We start from the raw sequence: 8,073 nt of genomic DNA on the forward strand, positions 1-8,073 counted from the left end.
AGCTACGACGGTTCGCAGGATCGTGCCAACCTGCCGCAGTATAATGACGGCGGCTGGTTGGCAAGCGGTCAATATTCAACGCAAACTCCCCCACCCATCCATGTCTCCGTGCTTTATTTTGTTGAGAAATCACTTTGAAAAATAACCCCCTAAGCATTATTGGCTTCTTGAGTAAGGTCAAAAGATTCATAGCATTTACTTCCTGGAATCCATCTGCCCTTAGCTGAGCACATTCTCCTGCATGCTTGAGCTAAGAAAACCCCTCCTCCTCTCCTGAAGACTCCAGGAATATATGACATAATTTGCCTAGGCACGAAACCAGGAAGTAACCAGAAGCCTTGTAAAAAAAAAGAAAAAAAAAAAAGAAGTTTAACCACTTGCCGACCGCCCTATAGCAAAATGACGGCGGCAAAGTGGTTTCAATACCCTGACCGGACGTCATATGATGTAGCTAGGATATCAAGCCGCTGCGCACCCCCAGGGGAGCGCATAGCGGCGATCGTTGTTGCGGTGTGTCAGTCTGACACACCGCAACTCCGATCTAGGTAAAGAGCCTCTGACGAAGATGGTTTACCACGTGATCAGCCATGTCCAATCACAGCTGATCAAGGTGTAAACAGGAAGAGCCGTTGATTGGCTTTTCCTCACTTGCGTCTGTCAGATGTGAGTAGAGGAGAGCCGATCGGCTGCTCCTCTGACGGGGGGGGGTCTGTGCTGATTATCAGCGCACCCTAGACCACCAGGGATGCCCACAATGGATGCCAATCAGTGCCCACAATGGGCATCACTGATTGGCATCCATCAGTACCATTTTTAGTGTACATCAGTGCCCCTCTGTGCCACCTATCAGTGCCCATCTGTGCCGCCTATCAGTGCCCTTCCATGCCACCCATCAGTGCCACCTGTGTACCCATCAGCGCTGCATATCAGTGCCCGTCAGTGCAGCCCCATCAGTGAAGGAGAAAACTTACTTATTTAGTTTTGTAACATACAAAAAAATTAAAAAAATAATTTTTTTCCAAAATTTTCGGTCTTATTTGTTTAGCAGAAAATAAAAATCGCAGAGGTGATCAAATACCACCAAAAGAAAGCTCTATTTGTGGGAACAAAATAATAAAAATTTCGTTTGGGTACAGTGTTGTATGACCGCGCAATTGTCATTCAAACTGCGACAGCACTGAAAGCTGAAAATTGGCCTGGGCAGGAAGGTGTATAAGTGCCCGGTATTGAAGTGGTTAAAACAATTAAACATGATATACTTTCTTATTTGCTAATCCTAGCAGCATAAAGATTACAAATAAGCCGTGTTCCACTTTAAACAGTAAAGTGGAGAGTCAGTACATTATGTAGAGTCGGCTTCCACAAAAGGGGAAACCAAAATGGAATTATTGAGATAACGGATCTTGTTTTGTCGCCTTTCAAAAAAAAAAAAACCTGGCTATTAATGGGACTATAGGGAACATGTGCGCAAGGCAAAGGAGACATTAGGGAGATCCGCTCATCTGTTGCTGCTGAATGTCGGCAAGAAAATGGCAGTTTGCGGTTTATGCTGGAAGCAAACAAATCCCCTTTGGGATCCCCATCATTTCTTAGGAGTCAGACTGACAAAAAACCTCCAGGAGAATTGTCTAGAAAGGCGGCCTTCTTCCACGATCCGGATCTCTGGGATACACACTGCTGTTAGATAGGCGGTGTTATGCCCAGATTATTATGGGATTCTGTTTCCAAAGAAAGACTGGGTACCACCTTTCTTTTCCATCTGTAACTTTATTGCCTTTTCTCTGAGATATATAGAACACAGAGACTACCCACATTTCCGGAACTTTGGACACTGTTTCCGATACTGATAGGCCATCGAACTTACATCAACTTCCTGTAGCACTGTGCACCCCATCCGTGTAGACCAGTTGTCTTCAAACTGCGGCTCTTTAACTGAGACATAATTCCTGCCAGTGACACCAACTATGGGGCACTATTCCTTCCACTCACACTAGCTATTTCTCCCCCCAATACCAAAGATGGGGCATTGTTTACGCCCACTGGGCACAGTCCGGCCCCCCTAAAGTCTGAAGGGCAATAAACTGGCCCTTTCTTCAGAAAGTTTGGAGACCCCTGGTGTAGTATTACATATATTGGCCAAAGTAAGTGACATACAGTTAGGTCCATATATATTTGGACACAGACACAATTTTCATACTTTTGGCTCTATATACCGCCAGAATTAAATTAATATATAATCATAAATATAAATGTTCATTTTTAATATTTTGTTGAGAATCCTTTACTGGCAATGACTGCCTGAAGTCTGGAACCCATGGACATGACCAAAGACTGGGTTTCCTCCTTTCTGACGCTTTGCCAGGCTCTAAATGTAGCTGTCTTCAGTTGTTCTTTGTGGGTCTTTCTGCCTTTAGTTTTGCCTTCAGCAAGTGAAATGCTCAGTTGGGTTGAGATCAGGCGATTGACTCGGCCATTGCAGAATATTCCACTTCTTTTCCTTCAAAATCTCCTGGGTTTCTTTTGCAGTGTGTTTTGGATCATCGTCCATCTATATTGTGAAGCACTGTCTAATTACCTTTGCTGCATTTGGCTGAATCTGGGCTGACAGTATATCTCTAAACGCTGCGGAATTCATCCGGGTGCTTCTGTCACATCATCAATAAACACCAATGACCCAGTGCCACTTGAAGCCATGCATGCCCATGCCATCACACTGCCTCTATCATGTTTTACAGAAGATGTTGTGCTTTGGATCATGAGCTGTTCCAAGCCTTCTCCACACTTTTTTCTTCCCATCATTCTGGTACAGATTAATCTTAGTTTCATACGTCCAAAGAATGCTTTTCCAGAACTGGTCTGGCTTTTTTCGATGTTTTTTGGCAAAGTCTAATCTGGTTTTTCTATTCTTCAGGTTTATGAATGGTTTGCACCTTGTGGTGAACCCTCAGTATTTGCTCTTGTGAAGTCTTCTCTCGATTGTAGATTTTGACAATGAAAACGCCAACCTCCTGGAGCGTCCTTCACTTGTCTGGATGTTGTGAATGGGTTTTTCTTTACCATAGAGAGGATCCCGAGATCATCCACCACTGTTGTCTTCTGCCTTTTTATGTTGCTGAGCTCACCAGTGCATTCTTCTTTCCTCAGAACGTACCAAACTGTTGATTTGGCCACTCCCAATGTTGCTGCTATCTCTCTGGTGGATTTGTTTCGTTTTTGAAGCCTTACAATGGCTTGTTTTACTTACATTAAAACTTCCTTTGGAAGCATGATGTAGGTTCACAGCAATAGATTCCAAATGCAAATACCACACTTAGAATCAACTCCAGACCTTTTACCTGCTTAATTGATGACGAAATAATAAAGGAATAATAATAAAGGAATAGCCCACACCTGACCATGAAACAGCTTTTGATTCAATTGTCCAATTATTTTTTGGTTCCTTGAAAAAAAGGGGGAGGACTGTCCTTAAGAGCTGTAATTCCTAAACCCTTCCTCAGATTTGGATGTACATACCCTCAAATTAAACCGGAGTGTGCACTTTCAGCCCATATCCATTATCTAACTATAGCTTGGATATGTTTTAGTAACTACTTGAAAAAAAACTAAAATTGTGCCTGTGTCCAAATATATATGGACCTAAATATTTCCATGGGCGGTGTCCACCACCAGAGGTCCTGCTTCATAGCTAAAGCGATCCTGATCCAAATCTGCTGGAGCAAATTCAAAGACAAATTGTCAAGAAATCTCACTTAAAATTATTATTTTACAGGATTTATATAGCACCATCTGTTTGCACATCAATTTACAATATAAAGGGGGACAGTACAATTACAACACAGCTTAAAGTGGTTGTAAACTATCCCCCACAACTTGGCCCCATGTGAATCAGCATAAAAAACCCTAAAGAACATCGCTTGTAGATATCTCCTTACTTGCATAGTATTGTTGTAATCCTTTTTGTTCTTTAGAATGACGTCACTGAGCATGGCCCATATCTCCCCTGATTTACAGCACACTCTGTGTGCTTGTCTATCTATTATCAGGACTTCCTACGGCACAACACTGCACACGGCACAACACTGAAATCCAACAAGACTGCATAATCACTCAGAGCTTCCTACTACTCCCCACGTGACATCACATGGAGTGGAAAAAAAGGCATCAGACAGCATTACTGCAGTCTTATCAGCTGAAGCTGATAAGACTGACATAGGCAAACACTAGATAATCGGCACAAGTAAATACTATGAAATAAAACAAGTCAGCTATGAGCAGGGAAGCAGGGTTGCCATAGAAACGTTGGATTGAGAAGGAGGCTTGGTTAACAGTACAGGAAGTGCTCAATGTAAGGGTGGAAATACACTCTACTGTGGACTCAGAAAACAATACTTAAGATGGCGCTATCTTACCCCTGGAAACAAGTTTTTTAAAGTTTCTTTAAACAGTAAATAATATGCGATTTGGGCTGGATTACAGTGGCTGTAGTTTGATAATTACTTATTATAGTGGACTAAATGAAAAGAAGCGTCAGAGTGGGAGAGTTTACTTCCTCTTTAATACAGAAGGAAGAAGAGGGCCCTGCTCATGGAGCTAACTATCTAAAGAGAGATGGTACAAAAGGTAATAGCTGCAAGTGATGATGTGATAGTACAGATTCTTAGGTGGAGGTGGGGTAGGCTTCCCTTCAAGGATTGCCTAAAGGCGACCATTGGAGGGGCTGACCGGACATACTGGGGTAGGGAGTTCCAAAGGATGGGAGAGGTTCTGAAAAAGTCCTGGAGGAGGTAAGAAGGGAGCTAGAGAGGCTTCATGTGCCACTGCACCCTTTTCACCTCGGGGATTGTACATATCATTGCACTGATGATCTTTAGGCACTGTGAACGTTTCAGATAAATACTAGAACTAGATGGGCTGTGATGATTGGGATTTTTTTTTCATTGGTTTGGCCAATTCTTGCTCTTGCAGTGTTGCATTGCGCTTTAAGGTAAATGAGCCTGTGACTGATGATTGCTGACATGTATCAGCCAGCTGAAGAATGGAGAGTGTCCAGGGCTAGGGGGCCTCGATGTGTAATGTGCTCTGTCTGTCTTGGCTCAGTGGAAGAATGAAATTGAAAAACATTCTCAAACCTTCTTACAGCCAAGTCTTCCATCCAGCACTGAGGAATCCCCAGAAGAGGTGTTCATTCCAGGCAAGAGCAGTCCGAGGCAGAATCCCGCTTGCAAGACTGACCAGTGGCAGCTTACTGTGATTTGTGATTGGTTCCTAAAAATTACTTTTTAGTCATACAGTATAAAAGAACATCATAATGAAAAAGAGATGAACGCTGGGAATAGTAGAGACCTTACAGGGTGGGGGGGATTTGGACAGCCAAGACATTTAGCTTCATTGAGGTAATACAATACAGAAATAATAACTGACGGAGGACTGTGACCCTCGGGGACTCTGTTGGACAGCTGTCGTGTGTCCTTAGTTGTAACTGTGTGTGAGCAGATTATAAACCGCTTCAGATTAGCCCACCGCACTTAAACAGGGCAACCCCGTTGTGTCAAAACACACACATGTATGTGATTTGATATGTCGGGGTAGGGGGCACGCCTGCCGCCCCGGCTGTGCAATCATTTGTTGCAGCACAGGCCAATCAGCGGGTCCCAGCTAATGATTTATGGCCAGAAACCGCTGAGCGAATGACAGAAGAGAGCCCTGTGTAGGTAAACAACACAGTGCTCTCTACAGACTGCAGCAATATGTTTATTTTTTTCTCCCTGCAAAGCAGGGAGTAAAAGCCAGCACATTGCTTAGTAAAAACACCACACATTAAGTGGAGTTCCACCCAAAAGTGGAACTTCCACTCATCAGATTCCTCCCCCCCTCCGGTGACACAGTTGGCACCTTTCAGGGGGGAGGGGGGTACAGATACCTGTATATTACAGGTATCTGTACCCACTTCCGGCGTAGATAGCCGCAGAATCTGCGGTTATTTACGCCACTTCCTGCTCCCTCCCCGCTGCCTGCTGGGAAACACACGGGTCCCAGAGGCAGCAGGGAGCATTCGTATTGCGCGGCGTGACTCGCGCATGCGCAGTAGGGAACCGGGAAGTGAAGCCGCACGGCTTCACTTCCTGATTCCCTTACCGAAGATGGAGGCGGCAGCACCCGAGGACAGAGAGACGCTTCGGCCTCGGGTGCCGACATCGCGGGCGCCCTGGACAGGTAAGTGTCCATGTTTTAAAAGTCAGCAGCTGCAGTATTTGTAGCTGCTGACTTTTAAAAAAAATTTTTTCGGCCGCGCTCCGCTTTACATATTGTTAGACACACATTTAACCCATTGATCGCCCTGGATGTTAGAGCCCTTCCCAGCCAGTGTCATTAGTACGGCAACAGGGAATATTTTTAGCACTGATCACTGTATTATAGAGCTACACGATTAATCGTTATCGCAATTTTTTTTCCCCCTTGCGATCTTGACAAAGTATTTCCCCGATTCTTTCTATGCAGAGAATTCTCTCTGCTCTGCTGAAGCCAAGCCATCAAAAGAAAAAAAATAAATAAATGGGCAGTCTGCCAAGAACCACAACATTCTTTAGCAGTGGAACTTAAATATAAACATTGTAACATTTGTCCTTTAGATCAAAAGAATACACTTTGGTGTGTAAATGAGGAAAGTTTAACCACTTAAACACTAAACCTTTTTCTGACATTTGTTGGTTTCAAGCTAAAATCTTTTTGCTAGAAAATTACTTAGAACCCCCAAACATTATATATATATGTGTGTGTGTGTGTGTGTGTGTGTGTGTGTGTGTGTGTGTGTGTGTGTATATTTATTATTGCAACAACCACCATTTTATTCTCTAGAGCAGTGATGGCGAACCTTGGCACCTCAGATGTTTTGGAACTACAGTGCATGAGCATCATGGGAAATGTAGTTCCAAAACATCTGGGGTGCCAAGGTTCACCATCACTGCTCTAGGGTCTCCACTATATATTTCTTTGTTTTTAATAGAGACCCTAGAGAGTAAAATGGTGGTTGTTGCAATATTTTATGTCATACTGTATTTGCGCAGAAGTCGTTCAAATGCAATTTTTTGGGAAAAAAAAGACACTTTAATGAATTAAAAAAAAAAATAACCAGTAAAAGTTAGCCCAATTTTTTTTTTTGTATAATGTAAAAGATTTTACACCGTGAGAATCGTGATCTTTTTATTCTAAAGCAAAGAAATCGTGATTCTCATTTTGGCCAGAATTGTGCAGCTCTACTGTATTATAGTCACTGGTTATATCAGTGGCAGTTAGTCTCCCCCACCCCCAGCGACAGATTACCCGCCTCAGTATCACACTCCCATTACAAGTTGCGGGTCACTGCCATTAATAGTATACAAAAATATTACAATACACACTCACCAGCCACTGCATTAGGTACTCCCTGCTAGTTTAGAGTTGGACCCCTTTTTGCCTTCATTCTTCATGTTGGAAACATTCCTCAGAGTTTTTGCTCCATAGTGACATGATAGCCTCATGCAGTTGCTCCCGTTCCACCACATTCCAAAGGTGCTCTATTGGATGAGATGTGGTGAGTGTGGAGGCCATTGGAGGACAGGGACCTCATTGTCCAGTGGTGAGATGATTGGAGCTTTGTGACATGGTGCATTATCCTGCTGGAAGGAGCCATCAGAAGATGGGGACACTGTAGTCATAAAGGGATGGACATGGTCAGCAACAATACTCAGGTAGGCCGTGGTGTATAAACGATGCTCAATTGGTACTAAGGGGTCCAAAGTGTGCCAAGAAAATACCCCACACCATCAGCCTGAACTGGGGATACAAGGCAGGATGGATCCATGGTTTCATGTTTACGCCAAATTCTGACCCCACCATCTGAATGTCTCAGCTGAAATCCAGACTCATCAGACCAGGCAACGTTTTTCCAATCTTCTATTGTCCAATTTTGTGTATTTATCAGTTTGTAGACGATAAAACACAAACCAATAAATATACAGTATACTTATTGGGATTTTGTTTTTGTTTTTTTACCAAAGACATGTAGCAAAATGCATTTTGGACAAAATTTGTGAA

The sequence above is a fragment of the Aquarana catesbeiana genome, linkage group LG12, assembly GCF_042186555.1.
Source record: "Aquarana catesbeiana isolate 2022-GZ linkage group LG12, ASM4218655v1, whole genome shotgun sequence".
Lineage (NCBI taxonomy): Eukaryota > Metazoa > Chordata > Amphibia > Anura > Ranidae > Aquarana > Aquarana catesbeiana.